This window comes from Leptosomus discolor, chromosome 5, assembly GCF_034619465.1.
Source record: "Leptosomus discolor isolate bLepDis1 chromosome 5, bLepDis1.hap2, whole genome shotgun sequence".
NCBI lineage: Eukaryota > Metazoa > Chordata > Aves > Leptosomiformes > Leptosomidae > Leptosomus > Leptosomus discolor.
The window spans coordinates 52,506,669-52,530,475 of record NC_141395.1 but is presented as its reverse complement, the minus strand read 5'-3'; the positions used below and the strand labels follow the sequence as shown (position 1 = coordinate 52,530,475).

The 23,807-nt window shown below is 38.6% G+C and overlaps 1 protein-coding gene across 1 annotated transcript in view; it reads right to left on the bottom strand.

The window, feature by feature from the left end:
* RALYL (RALY RNA binding protein like) overlaps nt 1-23,807 on the bottom strand; it is a 191,446-nt gene that overhangs the window by 71,318 nt on the left and 96,321 nt on the right. The window lies entirely within an intron of this gene.

Genomic DNA, 23,807 nt, shown 5'->3' with positions numbered 1-23,807 from the left:
CCAGGAAATACATGTCCATCATTTTGACTGCTTGTAACAGACCTTTCTGTGGCGAATACCTTGCTTGAGCTTAGGAAGCTGTCTATATAAACACAAACCTGTATTAAAAAGCTCCCCCCACAACTGAATGTTGCAAAGTTGACATTGCAACAAATCACATGCATAAAGTAAAAATTCTGATTAGGAAACAAATTCCATGCCATCTGAGCAATGCTGCAGCTAAACCTCTCTTCAGTTTCTCTAATACACAAAAGACTAACATTCAACAAAAGCAGACATATTTCAGTATAAAATTGCTGTGACAGAGCAACATATCCCATTTACCATGGAATCACCTGTTGATCAAGATTTTCAAGGAAGCACATGTTCTTGGTAAAGTCTGTTTAACCCAAAATTGAGTGTGGTAGAGGCAAAAGAGTAGAAAGCTGAGCTGTAGAATGAGGAAGCATCACTGCCCAGCACAGTGATGCTAAAAGCCCAGGCATTTTTATTTAAGCTATTCTTGACCTCAAAAGCTGCTGTAAAAGCCTGAGACTTACTGACTGGACATTTTTATTTCACAGAAAGTGGAAAAAATAATACATCTGACTTTTTAACAATCTGAGATATGGAAATGTGTGTCCCTCAGATTTTTTGACAGAAAAGGTTTTTCCATTGGGAATTTCATGCTTCAAACATTTAAAAGAATTTTAAACATTTTCCATTTAAATTTGATATTTTGAGCTAAAACATTTATTTAAAATCATACAAAGTCCTGAAATGAGAGGATTTGTTGACAACTAGTTAGTATAAAATATGCTTTTAAGTAAAATGTTCTCCATATAAGGTATTTTGGAATTAAATCTTATTGTAGTTCCTTTTGTAGGAGCTGTATTACTCTTAAAACAGTTTTCTGTAAATCAGTTTTTCTCTGAAGTTGGATGAATATTGGAGACAGTTTTCATACCTCCTTGAAATGCTTTCCTGCCCTTAATTTTAAGCAAGTGCTTTATCAAATATATATTAATCTTCCTCTTCCATGGTTGTTAAAAATTCAGCTACGATTCTCTTATTTCAAGAAATATAAATTCTACTAATGTTGACCCAACAAAGTAAACATCAAGCATTTCTGAAAGCCACTGAGGAATTTTGATAGCTGTGCTGCATTTCCATTGGCTCATGGAAATAACAGAATTGGAATGAAATTTTTATCCTGTGACCTTTACAATAATTAGACCTTTCCACACTATTTTAATATGTCAGCTTTAAGGTCATTGACTGTATTGACTTTTGCCATCTCCTACTACAACTAGGTCAAATCTTAGGAAAAAAAGGAGAATTAGAATCTGTTCTTGGCAATTACCTGAGGCTGTGGGATTCATCTTCACATAGTTTTCATGTTTCTCATCTGCTTCTCTTTCAGAACTACAGCCCTGGTCACTATCCTCAGGCATATGATCATTAAAGGACTTCAAAAACTTTTTCACATAGTTCTGGCACAGATCAATACTATCTTGATAGTTATTCTTGTAGACATAAATTTGCAGCTCTACAACACCCACTTTTAACAAAGACATCGTGTAGAAGACTAAGGGCTGCTTGTTATGTGTTCCCTTTATTTTAATCAAATACAGTCATAAAGGTGATGCTGTAAGAAGACACAGCTGTAAAGCTGTTCAGAATCAGTTAAGAGTCCCTTGCACTTAAATAAATCTCTACATGTCCTAGCAGAAAACAGTGATCTATGTGGTACAGACAGTAATAGCCAGAATTTCTCTCTAACACAGGAAATAGTTCATAGAAAAGCTGTGCACATGGGGCTTTTCTGTTAATGTGAAAGTGATTGAATAGCTCTGCAACTCCCCAAGCACCTTGTAGTAAGTTAAGAATGGAGGTAGGAAATGATTTGAAAAGTTAGAACAGATTTTCACCCCATTATTTTTCAGCCCTATCTACTCCAACCTCAATTTTCTAACTAAGATTAGAAGTGAACTTGTCAACATTTCACAGGATAGATTATTTCTAGTCCAACTGGAAATCTTGCAAGATAACTTATTCTCTTGCTTCATCCATTGTTAGTGTCACAGCAGACATTTACATCTACTAGGTCATAAACTGTGTGTCAAATAAATTTGTTGGCTGAAGCACAGATTTACCTGTGCTAATGATTCCACCCCAAGGAATGCAGAGAGGTATCACTCCTTATGCTGTAAAATTAGCTACTGCACTTTCAGATGAACAGGAACCAGACAACTTGACAAAGGGCACAGACATTCACATTGCTTCTATGTGGGAATGGAGCAGCTCAGGGATCCTCACATCACCTTCTCTGCTCAAGCTATAAATGTTCGCTTGGACATCAACTTTAAGATAAATTCAACGCTACAACTCAAAATATTAAGGAATCACTATCAATAGAAAAGTGACTGTGCAGACAACAGCACATTGTAATTCAGCGGCCTGCTCACTCTGTGCTTTCAAAAATCAAATGAGATTACTTTATTAAAAGAAACGCATCTTCAGTGCTAACTATTCCTGTTAGTACAGCAGAGGTTAGTTAAGATACAAAATCTAGATTTCATTCAAGGTTGTGTGTCATCAGCAGGATATATCTAATTTCCAACATGGTATTTTTATTTCTAATTATACCAAGAAGTGACTAGCAATTAAAGAGGAAATAAATTGACTTTAAAAACACGCAAACCATTTGGAGAGAGCAGTGATTATATGCAGTGGCTACATAAATGTGTCTGAAAGAGCAACTCAAAACACCATGATCTATACCTTCCTCCTATCACTGTTTCTTACCACTGCCTGCCTACCTCCTCTGGGCAGCAGAGTAATGACCAACGAGACTATGGTGCATGAGCCTCCCATTTTTGGAGAGGCAACATCCACTCACCTTGAGGCTTTCCCTATAGTTTCCCTACCAAAGCAATCTGACAATCTGGTCCTGAAGACGACAAAGTATAAGCAATCATACCTAGAAAGTATTCATACTCTAGAAGTATTTCAGTGTTTCTCAGTATACCTGCTCTTCAGATTCTGTAAAAAGCTTGAGAAAAATCCCCAAAACTAATCAGCCATTTTGGTTCACAAAAACAAATGCCATAAACTAGAAGCTTCAACAGGCACTAGCTCAACTCATGAAAACTGGGACTTTGAGGATTTCTGCTGCAAATGTGGGACCTATTTCTCAGGTTACCTCTATACTATAAAATTAAATAGTGCCCTTCCCAGGCTCTAGTGCTCAGTTATCTCTTGTATTAAATTGTTAGAGTGGTTTCTGGCATGACTTTCAACTCCAGTTAACAAATACCCTCCCACACAATTTCTAGACATAGGCAGAGCATTGACATGGACTAGGGATCATTGTTGATTGGCATTTTAGTTGCCACTCTTCTTTGCAGGGTAGGACCCAGTGAAAGCGAGCAGTTCCAACTACCTATAATTATTACTGATGTGGCTTCTGAGTGTGGGCTCTGTGTCAGGAAGACTGGGAACCAAGACCTGGAGATTAGAAAATTCTGAGGGCCCCTGCGCTCAACAGCTAATTTTCTAAGACATGTTTCATCAGATGCTCTTCCACCTGTTCTTGTGAATGGCTGCAGAAACTGAGACATTCCTTGAAAAATCCCACAGTTGCTTGACCTAAAGTTTTGGATGAAAAAGAGTGTCCTTGTGTACTTCCAGACCAGCTCTGCTTTAGACCAACCATTATTGGAAGGAATGGTAATTAAAATTAACATACAGAGAAAGAATTCACACAATGAATGTACAATCTATATCCAGACAGAGATACAGATATAGGGAGATGGAATGCATTTTCTCCTTTTTCAGATGACCCAAAGTATACAGGACAGAAGAGAAAGACAGATGCAATTCAGAGAAAGCCTCTAGTCATGTGATTTATAGCATAAGTGAACACCAGCAAAGCTAAAATTAATCTTTCTTCTATACTCTTCTATCTACCAGTCCTATAAATCTCCCTACTGCATACTAAAGGATTTTTAATGAAGTTATATAACATATTTTACATCATAAGACTTTTTTCTTTACATTTTACATTAATTACATGTCATCTCCTCCCTTTTGTCCATCTCTAACATGTGAAAAAAGTGGATAAGGACAATTCTCAGTTCTGTTCAATTCTGTGCCCAAATCGCAGTTTTAAAGAAGAAACTTCCCAGAAAATTGAACGCAAACTCAAATTAACTTTTGAGGCTAGTAAAATATTAAACGAAGGTCTGGGTCACACATTTTCCTTTTCCATAATGGTATTAAAAATAATTTGCTTGTGGGGCTTTCAGCTGCATTTGGATTTTCTCTTAGCATTGAAGTAATTGGAAGACTTTTTTTGTACAAAGATGACAGCTATTTTTAATCTTTCATACAGAAAAAGTCGCTTGTTGAATAGTATATGAAATTGCTTTGTTCAACCATCTCTTCTTTCATTAAATACTGCTAGAATGAAATGAGGCTATAGGATTATATAAGCTATCATTCTTAACACCATTCAGTAACAGAAGTGTCAGGTGCTGTCTTGCCAGAAAGTCTCTTTCTGTTCCCCAGGAAACTGGGTTGGTGTGAGGACAGGCAACAGCTAAAAGGGGAAATCCTGTCCTGTCTATACACCCATCACAAACCATTCCTTCAGGGTCCTGGAGACAGCAGTCTCTCCCTTAGCTGCAGAATGGATGCCGATGTGCTTCACAGCTGATGTGGAGCACTGGCTTGCCTTGGTTTTTGTCTGCCTGCTGCCACCCCAAGTAACAGCACAGTCACTGGACAGATCTTCCTGACACCTTTGGATGTACAGCCAGCAGTGGTCTGTGGTCTGCCCATCCTGCCCAGGGAAGAGGAGGCTACTAATTTTGTGGCCTCTTGAAGACTGCCCATAGACTCCTCTGAGGTTGTAGAGGCCGTGGCTGAGACCTCCCATACTGCTGCTCTGCTGAAACTCAAATCCCTGCACATCAAGCACTGTGATGGGGCAGGAGTCATGCTGCAGGAAGGCTGGAATACTGGGCTGCCCAGGAAGGGACACACGGAGAAGAGGTCATGTCTTGTGAGGGGCTTCCTATGGGAAAGGCGGCATGTTGGTGGCAAATCTCCCCAGTCCTCCTCCTCAGCACCAGGCTTGTGGGTTCCTCTACAGGAAGATCCACACTGCTCTTTTGCAGATGCAAAAGATTCAGACTGGCTCGAGATGACTACATGGCCATAGCCACTTATCTATAGATCAGCTGTAGGAGTTGTGGGAGTTTGAGTGTTAATTATAGAATCCTCTAGTTTGGTTTGTACCCTAGTCACCAGGAATTTGGTGGTCACGTGAGCACTTCACCTTGATAGAGCCAAATATAGGTGCACGCAAGTGTAGTCCTTTCAATCTACCCAAGTTTAACTGCTCTGTTTCCTACTCAGAGAACAAGATTTCTACCTGCCATGTACATGTTTAACACATGGACTGGATAATGCTGCACATGCAGAACATTTGCATTGTTCTCCTATATCCTCGTAGCAATGTTAAAAGTGTATGAGGAATGTTCTGCTGCCTTCAGGTAAAAAAAGACAACTGTTTTAATGTAAGTCTATCCAGACAAAAAAGTAGAGACTCTCATATTATCCCAATCTGTGCTCATGCTATACCTTCTTATTGCTGTTATTAATGGAAAACAGAACTGGTCCTTGTGTTACAGCTTTTTTCAGACAGTGAGGTGTGCAAGGAGCACCTTTCTTTCTTTGCCTTCTTTCAATCACAATAAAGATGCTGTTTACAAATAGAAAATAGAGCACCTGTCTTCTTTCAGATCAAGCACAGTCATTACAGAGCAGCAGCCAACAGTCTGCTACTTTTCTTTGGTTACAAAAGATAGTTATTACCACGAGACTCAGACAAAGCTTAATGTTGACTAGATGTCTGAGCTTTTCAGCACTGCAATGAGCCTCAAGCAGTAACATTAAACATTGTAGTGGGAATACAGTATGAAAGTCCCTCAACTACCTCTTTCAGAATTCAATATGATGTATTCTAGGGAACATGCCCTGAACCTCATTAATTTTCAACTCTCTCAAAATACCTTTTTTTCCCCCCCCCCCCTCCTAATACTTCATTACTTTCTCTGCCCCACAGCCATTTAACTCTCCTACTAATGTTAGCTTCACACTCCAAGCAATAGTTTTTCATGACAATTGAAATCTGTAGCATACACAAGAGTTCACTATCCCTATTGCCCCAATCCCTCTGTCTTTATCTTCCCTGCAAATGGTGAGCTCCATTAATGCAAACATGAACAATAAGTATTTTTCCTAAAATAACCACACAATAACAAAATTTTGTCAAAAGTTAACAAATGCAGACAAAAGAACATTGATAACCACATTTCTTGGACATACCAACAAAATTTGTTTACATTTGAAGTGCCTTTCCTCATAATTTTGGAAAGTGAACATTCCCAAGGCTGTCTGGGTGGCACAAGCAGAACGGCTTCCACAGAAACGCTTTCCGATGCACAGCTCATTCTGCACGTCACAGCAGCCCTGGGGTCTGTCCTGGTTTGGGTAGGAGGACCCAGCAGCCCCAGGGGCATGGGGCAAAGGCAGCAGGGAACAGTGCAAGGCAGAGGACACGGGGGGGGGGGGGGGGGGGCAGGGGGCACCTTCAAGGTGCTCTTAGGTGGGAGGGCAAAGTGTGTCTCTGAAAGGCTGCCTACTGTATCTGCTTCTGCCCCTGGGGTTTGTTGGCATATCACAGTCATCACTGAGGGTTAGGTACATTTTTGATATCCTGAACTTTCCTGTCAAAACCTTCAAGGGTAGGCCTGACTTGGAGGCTATTCCCACAGGCTAGAGGCTTTTATCCAGGCTGACAACAGATCAGAGGAATCATGCTGAGGATTTCACTGAGTCTTGAAAAATGACATCCACAGATCACAGGAAGCTGGCAGGGCAGACAGAGCTGCAGATGTCCATTCCTAAGTGCACTTCCACCACTTTCTACTACAATTCCTCTCCAAAACATGCCTGATTTTATCCTCATTCTTTGTCCTGAAACCCTTTCTTTGTTCTTCCCTGTTCTTTACAATGATCTAAGCATTCATCCTGGCCCCACCTCACTTCAACAAGCACCCTGCCCCAAAAAAACAGATCTCAACTACTTCCAGCTGTTCAGTTCTCCTTTCTATGTACCCTCTTTCTACCCATGACCTTTATGTTCCAGGATTATCTGCATTAGGGGATCTATAAAGGATGTTCTTTTCAAGATCCAAATGGAATTACATAGCACAAGTCTTACAGCATTTCCCTGGAAACAGTAATTTTTCCAGTGCCAACTTTATGAAAGTTCGTATCCCAAATTATGGACTCATAGAATGGTTTGGGTTGGAAGGGACCTTTAAACATCACATAGTCTAAGCCTCCTGCCATGAGCAGGGACATCTTTCACTAGATCATGTTGCTCAAAGTCCTGCCCAACCTGACTGTGAACATTTCCAATAACGGGGCACCCGCAACTTCACTGGGAAACCTCTTCCAGTGTCTCACCACCTTCATTTTTTTCCTTGTATCCAAGATATAATTTATTAAGGTTTTGGAAAGTTTTATGTTTTTAACACAACTGTTGTAAAATATTTGACAGACAGCCACAGAATTAGCTTGTACACTTTCATGTTTTAAACTTTACATATTCCCTTAATGCTATCACAGTTTTAGAATTATAAAATAATATAGAAGTGATATAAAGGAAAATGCCCTGTGACACTCATTAACCTAGAGTCTACCATTTTTATTAACAGATGAGGGTTGTGTTGAATAAAACAACAGCAGAAGTGGAAATAATGCCACTGAAATTTGGCACATGGAAGGAAACATTATTGTGGAGATGATTTACAAACCCATATGCCAAACCCAGTATTTCTGTATTAACAATGCTTCGGTTCTAGGCATGTACTAACTATCTTTCACTGCCAGTGAGTGAAGTTCCTCAGTGGATCCGATTTGACAACGAAACTACAACAGCATAGAAACCTATTGCAAAAGCAGAACATATAATAATTGGAAATACTGACAAACTTCAAAATGAACGATATACAGTGTTTTATCCATGTCTCTTGGGCTTTTCTGCAAGGAAAAATTAAAAATAGTTGATAGGAATAGAGAAAAACACAAGCTCTTGTCACACTGATGGTTCTTTTACTGTAGTTTTCTGCCTCCAGCTGCCTCAGATGCTTTGGAAGGAGACACAAGAACCACAAACTAGTTAGAAACAGGATTATTTTCCCCCCATTCTCTTATCTCAGCATTACTCTCCTCCTAAAATCCTAAGTAGTTTAGGATTACTTTACATCCTAAAGCATGATGTTTTATCTTTCCTCCTATGCTGATTTTGTTAGTACCTAACTGGTACTAACTGGAAACCACTACAGCTTTAAATAGTCTTGATAACTATAAAAATGTCCAATTACTCTGTTATTCTTACTAATAGATCACATTGCTGTATTTTTTTTAACAAAAAAAATGGGTTTATCGACAAGAAGTGAACCCTCTCTTGGCCTTATCATCCCCTCACCCTTTGTCCCCTCAAACTTTTTCAACCACTATTCATTTTACCTATCAGTAATAACCAAAATCATAGAAGTCATGTCAGAAATCCTTTCTCTAAACATAAAACTTCAACCTTCTCCCTGCAATTTATTGGACTCCTACTGTTTACTTCTGTAGACTTACATTTGGTCTTGCATAGTGTCTACATTTAGCCTGCACCCAGGACTAAACTACAACAGTCACTATCACCCAATGAACCCTCACCAGCCAAGGAGGGGAATTGGGGAAAAGAGAGCAAACCCATGGGTGGAAGAAAAACAGATCTAATGAAACAGCACCAACACAGACAGACAGAGTTATACTCAGCCAAATGAACGTACAGTTGCCACAACTGACCCATGAACAGTCCTCAGGAGAAGCCAGAGCAGGGACAGAAGGAACCCCAGCAGCAACCCCCCAGGAGCTCCCTCTCCTCAGCAAACCTCCCCCTTTATAATGACCATGACGTTAGGGGACGGGCTGCACCTGGAGCTCACTCAGGGCAGCTGCCCTGGCTGGCTGGAGCCTGCCCAGCACGGCTGGGTGGGATTCTGTCCCAGCCAAACAAGGACACGCAGAGATATGCTTTATATGCTGCTTCAGAGGTTCTCTTGTAAGTGGTTTAAGGTGTACTACATATTATTAATGACATTAATCTGCATATCTCATGAATCAATAACAGGAAACATTGTAACAGATTACTAAAAATCATATTAGGAAATAAAGTAATTATTTTGAAACCCATTGAATTGAGTCTGAATGTCAAAGGCACTACTAAAAAGACAGTATGACATATTCCAGTTTAATTTTAAAGAAGTATAAATTACCATTCATATTAATACACAGTGCTAATAAAGGTCTCACATTGGTCATTTACACCCTGTTACATCAACTGGATCCACATTCTTCTGTGCTTCCCAGTAACACTTTCTGTCTACATTAGCTTTACCATACAAACAATAGATCTATTACCCACCAAAAAAAAAAAAGCTATTTTGGCTCTGAGACCATAGGAACCAACAACTCTTCCACTCTGAATTAATTCTTTTCCCCAGAAATCTGTGGCACTATGAGATTTCCAATTTATTTATTCAGAATGTGATTATTTTGAGCAAACCAAACATAAACACACAGCATAAATGTTTGTAAAAAGGCTTTGGAAACTAATCTCTACTGCAATTGGCATAAGAAATAGAGCTAGACAACACAATAAACACATTGGACATTCTCCTCCTTGAAGGCTTCTTGGGCTTATTCAGATTCTTGTAAGGGGTCCAGAATCCTTATTTTTGCATAGAGTCTCACTGGAAGCCATAGTGTTTCTTCAGTGAGTTGGTCATGAAGTTAGAACAGACACAACCCCTCCAATATTAAAATTTTCACCCAGGTTGCTAACTCCTACGCAAGGTTCCTGTATTTTTCTTTTCCTTCATAGATTCGTACATGTATACTTGTGTGTGAAAACTGTGTGTGAAAATACAATAGAAGCATATATTTTCAACTGGAACAATTTTTGTTAAGTTTTGCAATTCATCTTTATCAGACAGTTTCTGAAAATAGAAGGTTGCAAAAGACAACTGAGGAATATTGAGTTCTGGAATCTGGAGTTAAATTATTACTGTTGAAGCGGATGCTGGAGTCAATTGCTTTAATATAGCAAAGAAAGCATTCCTTAGTCTCAGAAATGTCATATCCGAAACTGTTATCTATCATTATTGCTAAGGGAAGAGTGGTGCTGTATGCCTACCCTAGGCGTCAGTACTTGCATTTTTTAGAACTGTTCGATTCTTTCTTTCTTTCTTTCTTTCTTTTTTTTCCCTCTTCTTTTCTTTTTCCCAGTGCAATGAGAAATTCCAGTGGCTGATCAAATGAAACAGCTCTCTAAGCTCACCTGGAAACATTAATCTTCTGGACATACTGCATAAACCACTAATCTCATGCCTGTCATTTAAAATGGGGAAGGCAGCACAAGGAAAGATGCAGGCAGACTTTTTAAAGCCATGGCATTGTTATTTTAATTAGTTTTAAGTCCAGAAGAAAATCCTTAAATCTTGCATTGCAACAAACAAAAATGACCAGAGAAAAACACTGAGCTGAACGATCCCTCTGAATAAAAATGAATGTGATTCAGCACAACATCACTTCAGCACACTGTCTCCTATCTTTCACTTCCTGATGTTCAGCCTCTTATCAGACACTGCTGTTGACATCATGACATATTTTTTTTGCTTGAAAGCAGATCCAAACATACAACTAAACCCTAAAAATATTTATGCTGGCCTGAAATACATTGGCCCAACAGTCTACAGCTAACTTCACTCTGCTGTAACCTCAACCTTACAATCCTTTCCCATAATGCCTGATACTACTTATAAATCTTACAAGCATTTATAATTCCACACTTAAAAATATTTGTACCTATTTTCCAAGCAATTAGGCCAGAATGGAAAAGCAGTGCTCATGAAAGAAAGGAGACAACTTTGGATGAGGGTTTCAAAAGCTCTCAGTGTTAGTGTAACCTTCTGATGTACAGCAAGCAATGAAAATTTGTTTTTCTCTTTTTCTCTCTTTTTAGCAATAGAATTTTTCCTTCCTTTTCTTTCCCAAGTTTGGCCCTGTTTTCAGCCCTGTTTTTCACAAGACATTGATCTTGTTTTTCACAAGACTCGGGGCCTATTCTTTTGTCTGATGGACCAGGTGGTCTATCAGCAAGAATTCTTTCCCCAAGCTTGGTCCTGTTTTCCCAGACTCTAGTCCTGTTTTCCACAAGACTCACGGCCCATTGTTTTGTCTGCTGGAGCAGGTGGTCTCTCAGCAGTGCATACCTTACTAAGGACTATGCCCTTGAGTAAGAACACCACAGGAAGATAAACATCTTACTGTGGAAAGTACCACCAGTCAGTCTTGCTTGTTTGTATTGATATATGTGATCTACGCAAGGACAATAATCAGTAAAAAAGACTTTTTTGAGGAAAAACATCCTTGACAATCTGTAAGCTAATTTATTTAGTTCATATTTTTCATTTTAGAGTAGAGGGCATAACAATAAATACCTTCTGAGCATGCATAGTAATTAAGTTATGTAATCGCTAAGTGGATATGAACTGTAAAGTGAAATAACGAAGTGTGCTAGCTCTGTGGAATTTCCACCTAGCACTTTTTTCTGCACAGATTTGAAATAAATAAATACCTCAGCCCTGTGTGTACGATGGGCTTGTTGCACACCAGGCATGGGACCCAGTCTGTGGGACAACACTTCCATTTAAGTCTGAAGTAAAATCAGATTTAGGTCAGTGTTACTTTTCACTCTGCAATCAAATATTGTATAATAATCAGAAGACTTGTGGGTTTTTTTATTTTTATCTTACTGAGGTAGAGTGTAGTAAACTCCAGTAAGGACAAAGAACATCGTGGCCTTTTACATGTGCCTCTTGCTCATTCCCATGGTCACTGTCAACCTGAATAGCTCTGTTTTAGGGAAAAGCAAAACAGTACATCCAGCAACGAAATCTCCCGGGGATTCAGGATGTCGTGGCCTGTAATGGAGGTGACGATGCAAAATTCCAGTGGATTGTGTGATGTTTGCAGCTGTATTTATGGAAAAAGTGTTATACAGAGAGTGCCTGTGTGATTGAGCACATGACATTATCTGTACAGTCCAGCCAGCATGCTCTGTCTTAGCAGCAGCTGCCCCTCCATCCCCAGCTCATTTCCCTCTTATACAGTGATCCACAAAGAGATGAAAATAACATTGGGAAACAATAAATTGTAGTAAATGAGTTCATTACTTCAGTTTACACCATTCACTAGGATACTGAGTCACCACCATTATGGCTTCAGGATCAATAATGACAATTAATCCTTTTTCTGAGCATATTCTGTTCTTTACTTTGGTGTTAACCCCCAGAAGCCTTTTTTCCCCCCACATTTTAAGGAGTTCCTAAAGGCTGAGGTTAATAGGAAAAAAACATGAATCAGAACATGGAAACAGTTCTCAGCTTCAGCTCATACAAGTGGATGATGTCCAAGATCAAGCATCAGTTACCCACCAGAAACCCAGTGCTCACTTCAAGATATTCCTAAGTTCTGATGTGGGAGGGATGCACCCCTATTTGGAGTGGACTCATGTTTTCTTTTAGCACAGTTTTTCATTTTTTGTCTGGAAATAGAGGCTGTTCTAACTGTTCTGTTTGCAGCAAGTAACCCAGAAAGGTCCGTCCTTGTTTTACTTACATTCAAGTAATTAGTTTAATATTTGACACCTCTCCTAAATGAAAACAGGGCTCAAAGCTACCGCACTTATGAGATCACAGCTCCCCAAATTCTGCTCAGATACTGAAAGTCTATAAATCCCTTGCTCCAAGACGTGCAAAATAAACATGCCCACAAGTTATTACATAGCATAATTAATGTCTGGCTGTACTCTCCAAATTAAAAAAAAACATGTGTTTTGTTTGTCTGATGTGTTTGGGAAGGTTAGTAATACAGCTGAGTATGAAGGACCATCCCCACAGGAAAACAAAATCCACTTGCTGATAACAGTGGCTCAGTTTTGGTTTCAACAGGTTCTTCAGGACACGCTACCCCTGGTGGCACATGCTGACAAGGACAGCCGTGATGGATGGTGCACAGAACATGTTTTTTCTGCTAGGATGCCAGCCAAAACTGAAATGATATTGCTGCCATGGCAGAACAACAAGCAAGGGCAGGCACGGTAGGGATTAGTACTGTCATTGAAATAGACTTCAGCTGTCAGAGAGGGCTACAGTCTGTTGTATAGTAGATGGGGAACAGGAGGGCAAGTGAATTAAACTAGCTCATTAGTGTATAAATATTCCACTCAGGTCTCATAATGTTCATAAACTGGGTACATCCTGCTTTACTTCTGCCTTTCCCCACACCCCTGGTTGCTTCACAGGCAGCTCACATACGATTCCGTGGGTTGCTTGTGAAAAATTTTCTGGCATGTGTGACAGCGTATTACAGCGGTGTGGATGCAGAAATTCTCTGGCATGGCACAGACATCCCCTAGGACTCTAAGGACAAAACTGAGGTCTTGATTTTTGCAGAGGAGTATGATGAAGCTTTATGGTGCAGATATATAATCTTGCATTTGCAAATACCTGAATGTAGTTTTCATGCATTATCAACAGGGCTAACTGTTGGAGCTTTTGCATATGAAAAGCCTCTCTCATACACAGATTACCAGGTTCCAGGTTTTTCTAATCTAGGAGAGGTTCTAGGTATCAAAGCTTTAGCTGAGTTCAGTTCTATTTAATTCTTTTTACATTGAGAGAAAAAGTAAAAAAAGCAATTGGCATATGAAAAACATAAAGCACTGGAAAACCTACCATGTTAGAGGTGTAAAGGTACTGAATATGCCAATATATCTTAAATACTAATATTTTAAATTTTAAATCTATATTTAGCAAAATTTTGCAGTTTTACAGAATGCAGTATCTGCAAAATAATATGGGAGTTTTCACTAGTCTGCTTTCACTGGTTCTAGTAAAAGTTAAGTACGAACATCTATTTTGATATAGGACGATATTGGGAGAGAAGTGAATCACAGGTCTTCTGCTTATATAGTCATTTCTATAGTTTAGTCAGTGGCATCTCAGCAATGAAAGTGATCTATCCAAAGGTCAAATATAAATTATATTTATGTGTGCCAGGAAATACAGCTTGCCACCAATTTTTGAAATTCAATCTAAGTTAAATATACAGTGTCAGGTTTTTTTTTATAAAAGAATAAAATCTTTTATTCTACTGTTTACTAGGTGTATTTATGCATACTTACTCAATAAATTATTTCAATGGTTGCTGTTTTATCCAGCAATAGAAACCGTACAAGAAACCTCCAGAAACGAACAGAGATAGGAAGCTGGAGATCCTCACTTCTGTCAAACAGGCAACGGGGAAGACATAGCACTGCTAACCAGTGGGTACCACAGCCAAAAGACCTCATTTTGGAAAAAATTCTTTCAGTCATCAATCTAGGTGTCAAGTTATGTGCCAGTATTAGAAAAAAAGACAAACAAACCAGAACCATAGAACAAGGTGTATCTTGAGAAGAGCTCAGCTTTTCTTTACTTTCAAAACTCACTGTTTCTCCCTTTCTTTCCCTTACTCACATAACTGCAAAAGTCAGCACTTCATTTCCTTTTTTATTCCCAAGAACAGGACTCACATGCTAATCAATTCCGAAAAATCAGTTTTTCCTCTTAGTGAGCTACATAAAAGACGAGCTTTCTTACAGGCAATCCATATTGTGAAGACTGAACACATCTGACAGGCTGCCTTGGAAATAGCTGTACCTGAGACTGTCACAAGCAAGGTTGTACTGGGCCATGAGCTTTTATATGTATCGTGCCACCTTGAAATGAACGGTGCCTCCTTGGTATGCACGGGACTCCACGTTCTGTACCCCAAACCCATTGTGGCACGTAAGCACTGGAGCCACATGGATTTCTGACCACCCAGGAGCAGCCATACATCCCCCTGGGCTCACCAAACTGCCATGGTGTCTGCTGTGTCCAGTGGCATCATGCCGTGTCACAGTGGGGATAACACACTGAGGAAGCGTGCACACACAACCAGGAACATTTCATACACGTTTCTCCAATGCTAACTGGAATACTGACTTACTGATGCTGTCACTGCATGACCGTGACTCAGTAGTAAATCCAGGATTTTTCTCACAGTTCAACAACAGCAACAGCTTCCTTTTACTGAAATGGCCATACCCGAGTTACAACCCAAAACCAAACACCAAGCTGTTTTAAACTATACTTTCAGAGTTATCTCTCTACAACTAGGCAGTAACTTTGTCAGAACTAAAAATACTTTTGGCAGTGCCACTGCTTCTATTTGCCCCAATGGCTTTACCCACTGAGCAACCAAAAACTAAGATCTATAATTTAATTTGTTACGTATGTACATCTCTAAACTAACGACTCCAAGAGACAAATTGCCAAACCATTAAAAAACAATAAAAACAAATAATAAACACCATTCTATCTTTTCCTTCACTCTTTCTTTTGTGGCTCCATATGAAATTGGAAAAATAATTGGCAAAAATTTGAATATTACCAATAAAATTGATTAACGTGCTCATCACTCTATGATAGCACAGATACAATCAACACAGGTTTGTGAAAAATTCAAGGTGGCTTTTGTCCCTGGGGCGTGTCTGCAGTGAGTCTGTGCTACCATGTGGGAGCTGGATAATCCAAAGCCTGGGTAGGGAAGAAAGTCGATTAGCCAAGAGTGCTGTCTTAGCTCAACTTCCAGTCCACACTGGCAGTAAGAAGGATGTCTGCGGAGCTGCTCCTGCTGTCCATTTTTGAGTCTCATGGCACTTCCCTTCATTTCTCCAGGACATGTGAAAGGCGTCATACGGCTTTATTCCTACAACCATGTCTGAGCACGTGACTCTATTAACGAATTTTGTACTTTTGGACTTAGGTTCTCCCATAGCAAGGGAGACAGAGCCAGAGACCAGATTTTCTTTCTTTCGTCTCTAACTGAGAGGAAATGGATTATTGCTGCTACTTCAATTCTTTTTTGGGTTATGATGGAACCAAGAATAGATTTCAGGAAAAAAGTCAAATCTGCAAACTCTTTAGAAAGAAAATGACAGTTGGGATTAGGACTTTAATAAATAACAGTGAGGTGTCATTATACACAGTTTCTTTAAATTTCTCATGTAGATATAATTTCCTGTAACGGCATTTTGTGCTCTGCTGTTTTAACTAGGACCCAAAGTAAGAGTTTGTTATCTTTCTTCTGGGAAGGTACTGAGGGAAAGCTCATTGCAGTTAAATGCTGACCTTTATCTGGATATCAGGACTCTTAGCATATGACATATATGAGCCTTCCTGCCATTAAAAAAAATATAGAAACAAGATAATAAACAGAAGGCCTTGTGAATAGGAGATTAAAAAGGGAAAGTAGGGAACCGATGGCTTACTGTTTCCCTTCTAATCATGATAGACCATTGCTGACTAATTATTTTCATCTTAACACCACTGATCTCTAACATAGTTTTACTTTATCTATAACCTTAGATAACAATTGTTAGCATGGTGACCAAAGGAAAGGACAGAGTCTTCCAAAATGGCACACTGAATGTAACAAAAATTCCAAATTGCAGGTGTGCATTTGAGAAATCACGTATATTAATACTGTAAAAGCTGAAGGGAAAATCCATTTGGCAGAGGAAGCATGGGCAGTGGAGCATGTCATTTAGTTATACTAGAAACAGAATTAGTTCAAAAGCAGAGAACTGGTTCTTCGTTTGTTGCTGATATCTAAAATGCTTGTACCTGTGAAACTGAAATTTAGCAAAGAGTTTTGCTGTTGCTTGGGTTTATCAAGTTTAGGCTTTTATTCTTGTGTTAACACTTCTGCTTAAAGAAAGAGTAATCAACTAAAGCATGACTGTGTGTAGGATTGTAAAACCGACAGAGAGTTAAGAACACTGTTACTTTAACTACCAAGAAAGAGGAAAACCACTCACCATATTGGTTATAAGATCTAAAAGCTGTAATGGTGGTTGGAAGAGATAGAGGCGGTCAAGAGACAGAGGCAGTTCACTTGCAAACTCATCCACCCTACTGTACGCACAAGATAATAAATATGACAAAAATTATCAAATAAACTTTGCTCAAAAATGTCCACATTTAGCTAGTCTTACATGATCTAAACCAGAATGTTTCATGAACATAAAAATGGCCTGTATTTGCTTTGCATATCTGTGGTCTTATCAAACACTTCACTTAACCAATCTGTGAGTACTATGCTAAATCACAAAGTAAGAGTAATTATACCTATACACTACAATGATTACCTCTTTCTACAGCGAGTTATCATATATGCTCTAGAAACTTCGTAACAGCAAACAAGAAGTAGTAAACAATCACAGAGGATAAGAAATACCACAAGAACAAAGAAAAAAGTACAAATATTTTTATTATTGATCTATATCCAGCTGCTCAAGTACACAAGCTATGACTAGCCAACACAACCTCATGCTGTAACAACCTGCCATTTCCTTCCAACTCCCTACAAACAATCCTCAACAACATAGATACGAAAAACATGTTTTAATTTGTCAAAAAGTGTTAAAGTGTGGATTTTGCAGCTCTGAGCTTAGTGACCAGTAATACAATGTACTTGCCCAGTGTCACGTCTTTCTAAATACTGCCTTTTCACACTTTGACACTGTGCCCAGTCCTGTCCTCTTACATCACGTTCAGGCTGAGCTCTGGGCACATTCCTCCTGACCACAGGGATGCCCCTTGTGCTATGACCTAGCACATTTGCTTGCTGATCTCCTTTTAGTATCCTGCAAGATAAAGCCACTGACATGCAAAACCCAAACATGACTTATGTTCTCATAAGGGAAACATCACAGATTACATATTGCCCTGTAATTCTCTGACAGTAAAAGAGTAATAACTTCCTGTAATCTTGAACATGTTACTACTAAAGATAGTAAGATTTCAAAATAGTTACATAAATACATCCAATAATTGCATATTTTACTTCATACATAACAATTACAATGTTTAAATTGTTATTTGGACCTGGTTTGTACTTTTTGTTCCAATTTTGTTTGAAAAATTTTTACACATTAATTAACTTTCTCGTGTTTAGTACCTGCCTTTGGGCATATTTCACTAGCTATGAATATAGCAGATTTATATCCATCTCTGATCCCTGTTCAATATAAAGAAAAATAAAGTTAAGGTGCTGTAGGAATATCATGTCTCTCATCTCTCTAAAACTAGGTTTATCAGGGTCAACATTTACCTTCATGTATCACCAATAAGACAACCAGCAAAGTATGTCAATTTGGAATAAATAAGTGCTCTGACTATTTTTGCAGGAAATTGTTATTTCTAAAAGACTTAAGATCAAGTAACATCACAGAACCTAAAACAAGAGGTTTTGAGAAGGAAACAAGGGAAGACCTGAGCTAATCAGTCTTCACAGGGATATTTAATGAAAGAGAGGACAAGTGATCTTCTACAGAGGACAGAGAATACCCAGATACACTTGAGGTACCTTAGATCATCTGTAACTTGGTTGTAATGTTGATACAACCTTGACTGAGAAGGTGATAATTCTTTTGTCTGTTTACCATACAAAGTGACACTTAGCAAAAAGGAAAATGGGAGAAAAATGAAAAAAGAAAGAGGGCATAGCACACGCAAAGTCATAGACTGTGGCTTTGACAAACCTCCTATAAAACAGGGAAAGAGAGTGTGATCCTGCTTGATAAAGGGACTATTTACTTTTTCAAAAAATGTAAATGGGATCAACTGATCTTAGCAATAACAGTTCAAAAACAAGTGTTTTATTCATACCACTTGTTTCGTGTTCACCTGTTTTTTTTATCTCTGCATCCCTGAATTCCTGCCATAGCTACGGAATTAGGCAATTTTGTCCATATTGCCAGAAAAAAGTATCTCTCAGAAAGAAGGAGCCAACAGACTTGGACTGTCAACACTGTCCATATAAAAGGCTTTGACTAGTGTGTTCTCTTTTGTAATATTTATTACTTGCATATTCAAGTCCTCCCCATTAACAGCAGCAACTAATGACAGAATACAAATACCAAGTTTAAAGGATCCAAGCTGTCAGCTTTTGCTATAACTAAAACACTAAATGGCTATGTGTTCAGGTTGATCCGAAACTAGCTATAGCGATGATGAAGTTGTACTTTAGGTGGAACTCAGCCTTTTAGACATTGTATTACACAAAGCTCTTGCTGTTGCTACTACTAATTGAGTTGCTTTAGTTTACAAAAGGCAAACACTGAAAGAAATTTGTTATGAATAATAGAAATTTGCTGTGCTTACCTGCTAAAAATATACAGCATTTTGAAAACCCATAAGTCACTTAGGGTATTACTGCTCCAGTACCTTTCTTCTGTACTGCCATTTGCAAAGAACATCATAAAAGCAAATATCTGTAATTTTTTTTGAACTTGTTCTAATACAGTTTTAAAACACAAAAAGAATTAAAGAAGTAGTAAGAATTCATCATAGTTGCAAAATCATGATCCTGAGAAAAAGCCAAAACCAATTAACTGTATGAAGTGTTGGCTGGAAGAAATTTGAAACCTTGTGAAAATATCTGTTGATAGATTCTGCCCTCAGGAAAACTTGATTGTATAAAGTCACTGCAACTGAAGAGGATAGCGAACAATTTGCAATATACTAGCAATCTGCCCTTCAAATGCAAATAACCTGAAGAAAGCCACATCACAGCTAATTTCTTAGTCGAAACCACTCATGTCTAATTTCAAATTTCTAGCATCGTAATTAATTTAAAATGTTGCACTTTTATCCCTCAACACGAGCTACTATGCCAAACGACATATCTGCCTTCTGATCACAGAAATAACAATTTTATGGTAGAGATAGGAAAAAGCTTTTGCATAGTTTGTCTCCCATGCTGGTGTCACATCGTATGACTAATGCAGTGACTGTGTTATTTCTAAGCAACTTGGATCTCTGCTGGTAGGATTAAGCAAGCCAGAAGGAGCTTCTGAGCCCATCAACGCAACATTGACTAAAGGCAGAGCTCAGGGGAAAAGGAGAGCTGTGATCTATGGGACACAGGGGAGCCGCTGTCGACTCCCACCCGTGAACTGAGAACAACACTTCCCCCTCTCCCGCCTGAGTTACGAAGTGATGCATAGCTCTCACTTTCTCATCCTTCTGCTTCCTTTTCCACATCTCTAATGCTTCTCATAGAGCAATGAGGTTCTCAAAGGAGAACTCACACAGTCTTCTGAGCCCAAGGACAGATCCACAGCAAATTCCTTGCTCCTGCTGCTTCACCATCTCTGACTAACTTCACAGCTGACCCAGAGCACCTATCTTTAAACACTGGTGAACTGGCAAACACTTTATTCCCAAAATGGAGACTCCTCTACTTCAAATGGACTCCCCATGGAAACTGCTAGCATGCCCCAGAAAAACTTCTGTCCTCAGAACTTCACTGGAACTCCAGAGAGGGAGAATGTTTGTTCAGAAAGAGCATCCAAGCACAACTGCGTGGGGATCTGATAGAGGATTTTGTCTCCTGCACAGGGTGTGTTTATCATAGGTGCTTATGTTCAAATCGGAAAAATTGCATTACCCTGGAAGCACATGGCCTGCGATAAACACCTCGTACAGGGATTCTGATGATAAATACTGCCAACACATACCTGCTACAAAGGGGATATCTTCTTAAGCCCCAGCTGGCAATCAGCTTAGTTCTGATACAGAGAGATTAATATATTCACAGGATTTTGTACCAGCCAGTGTAACTAGAAATGACACAAACTGGAAAATAAATCAGCCACAAAACATGGATATATATAGAGCTCAGCCACAAAACATGGATATATATAGCGCTATATGTAGCTTCACTAATTTAAAGATAAATAGAACAAAAAGAACATTTCCGATGTTATTTTGTATTAACATAAAGCATGCATTTTGTTTTCAAACAAAACTTACAAATTTTTGGAAGTCTGAAACCAAATTTTTTAGTAATCTGCAGTGGTTATTCTCAAACTTCATTTGAGGTGCCAGTTGAACAGCCTAGTTTGCTGCTAACCAATTTAGCACTAAGCATTGTATACAGATTTCAGCGTATGCATCCAATAAGCTGCAGTGCTTTCATACTTAACCCTTTTAAAAGATTATTATCTATGACCATTTTTACAAGCAGGGGAGGATTAAGCTGTGTTTACATGGGTTGTTTGTCGTTCAGATTAGCCTTTTGCTTTTTTGGTTAATGCTGATGGGTTTAGCATGAGAGCTTTGGTGACCTCATGGGACTTGACGATATACATCCAGGGCCTGGCAGTTTTAAGAGCTGTCACAGAGACTTTCATTCCTACATCCAGGGGACTCACAGTTATATTTCAGTGAGAAACTTAATAGCAACACTCATCAGAATCATGGTAAACACCAAAATTACATTTCTTAAAAGAGTTTAAAACAAACATTTTTGAAGAAACGTATTTCTTCTGTGCACGAGCAGAAGTACTATCTGGCAAAGGCCACATGCATTCAGTTTTGATTAAAACATGCATCAAGCTAATTACTCTTTCACACAGGCACATCCCGAGCTTATCAATATCCTTGTTTAATACTCTCTACTTTCCTGACTAGACTAATTCAACGACCAAAATAATTAACCAGCTTTGTGGCAAATCAAATTTATACAGCTCTGGAAATGAAACAGGTGTGACTCACACATATTCTTGGCCGGTCTTTTGTCATGGGACTGCAGTCTCATTTTTTATTTAAGGACCTTGCCAGTAGTTATACATCACAAGACACTGCTATGATTTGTGTGTCAAGGAAAAAAATAATGCTTGTTACATACCACACCTGAACAATATTGGTGCACTGATAATGAAAGAAAGGTGCCAGAGGGAGTAACTCATGTGTGTTGATGAAATCAAGAAGCATTCATTAGACACACACTATTTAAGACTATGTAGCAGCCTAACATGCCATAAAATTAAGGGCATGATAAATAGCAGGTTGATTGCACATCAGCAAAAAACTGATGAAGTTATGCCCAGTAATTAATGAATCCCTTCAGAGTACAACTTTCTTAGACCTTAGAAGTATCACCTGAATTACTGAAGTAGCTTTGAAATTGTTCTACTGGGGAAATTAACTAAAATTGATGAAAGACTTACAGGAGATATTGCTATCTTTAGTATTTCTGGGTTCATTGCAACCGCTGAGTTTCCAGCTGTTTGAGCTATATTTCAGGCAAAGAATCCCTGGTCCTTGTAGGCAGAGCAGCAAGCTGAAGAGGAACATAGCAGAAGTAATGTAGATTTATAATCTTTCATTAAGTCAGCTTGTGCTGTTCCAATTTGTGAACTTTTTTTGCTACATGATGAGGGGAAAAATAGAGGACACTGTGCAGATTACCCCCAAATACTCTCAGCGAGGATACTGATAGAACTGCAAGCATATGATCTCCTTCCAAGGAAAAAGTAGGGATGCTGCTTCCTTTTCCAAGACTGGGTTCAACTTTGTTTTCATAAGGTCAAGAGGGGAACTGTTACTTTGCCAAAATGCAAGTTTCTGGTGACAACAGTGTAATGCTTTCAGTACAGAATAGAACCGAGGTCCATTGCCTTTCTTCTCCACCATCCTCTCTTTTTCCCTATACCCGGCTTATGTATTGTATGTCACATCATAACAAGAAATGCAAATTAATGCATGAAAGATCAAACAGCATTTAATTATACAGAATAGTTCTGAAGAAATAAGTGACAAATAGTTGCTTTGTTAAAGCAGTATAAATAGAAACACTGTCTACTAAGCGAGTAAAATAACAGCACGTTTGTGGTATGTGCCCTATATCTTACTGGAGTTACAGAAAAGTTGCGAATGATGCAATGCAATGGGAAGGATTTGGGATGAGGCTTCCTCTGGTTCTGAGCCTGATCTTTCATCAATTTGTTCTACCATTACCTTTGATCATTAAGACTTTAGATTCAAGCCCAGAGATCACAGCCTTGGACAATATTCTATTTATATAGCCTACAACTGTGAGCCTCTTTATAGATCATTTCAGTGAGCTTTATTATTATTACTGGTGTTATTTTTAACAAGTTAGTAAGGAGTAAGGACAGCACAAGAATTTCTCTAATGTCTAGAACTTTCATTCATCATTGGACAAATCCTTCAATATATCGCACGGACTTTGCCATGACAGCATTAAATAGAAAGAAAGATCACTAGTGCCATTTGACTCTAGCATCTCCATCAGAAGACCGCTAAATATGCTTTTTAAAAATCTTCACCTTGATAGGATGGTATTAAATCCTTTCAACTTCAATACAGACACCAGCTCTGCCATAAAACATTTCGTTCTTATCTCGTACATTCTACAGCCCAGAGCACCACGTTCATGCACTGTCACATGAAGTATTAAATTACATTAATGTCCTAACGTTTCTGAATAATTTATGTTTAGAAAATCTATAATATAAAGTGAGCAGTATGAGCGTATTTCATAGGGGTTATAGCTTCCCTTAAAAAAACACCGATGGCAGAGTTTATAAATTGACTGCTTAATTTGCATTTGCTTGAAGCACAGCCAAATATGTGATTATTAAAAAAAAAAAACGTTTCTTTTTCCTTTACTAAATGTATTTTAAACTGATTTGGCTGGTGGCTTTTCAGAACTGAGAGAATGAAAATACATAC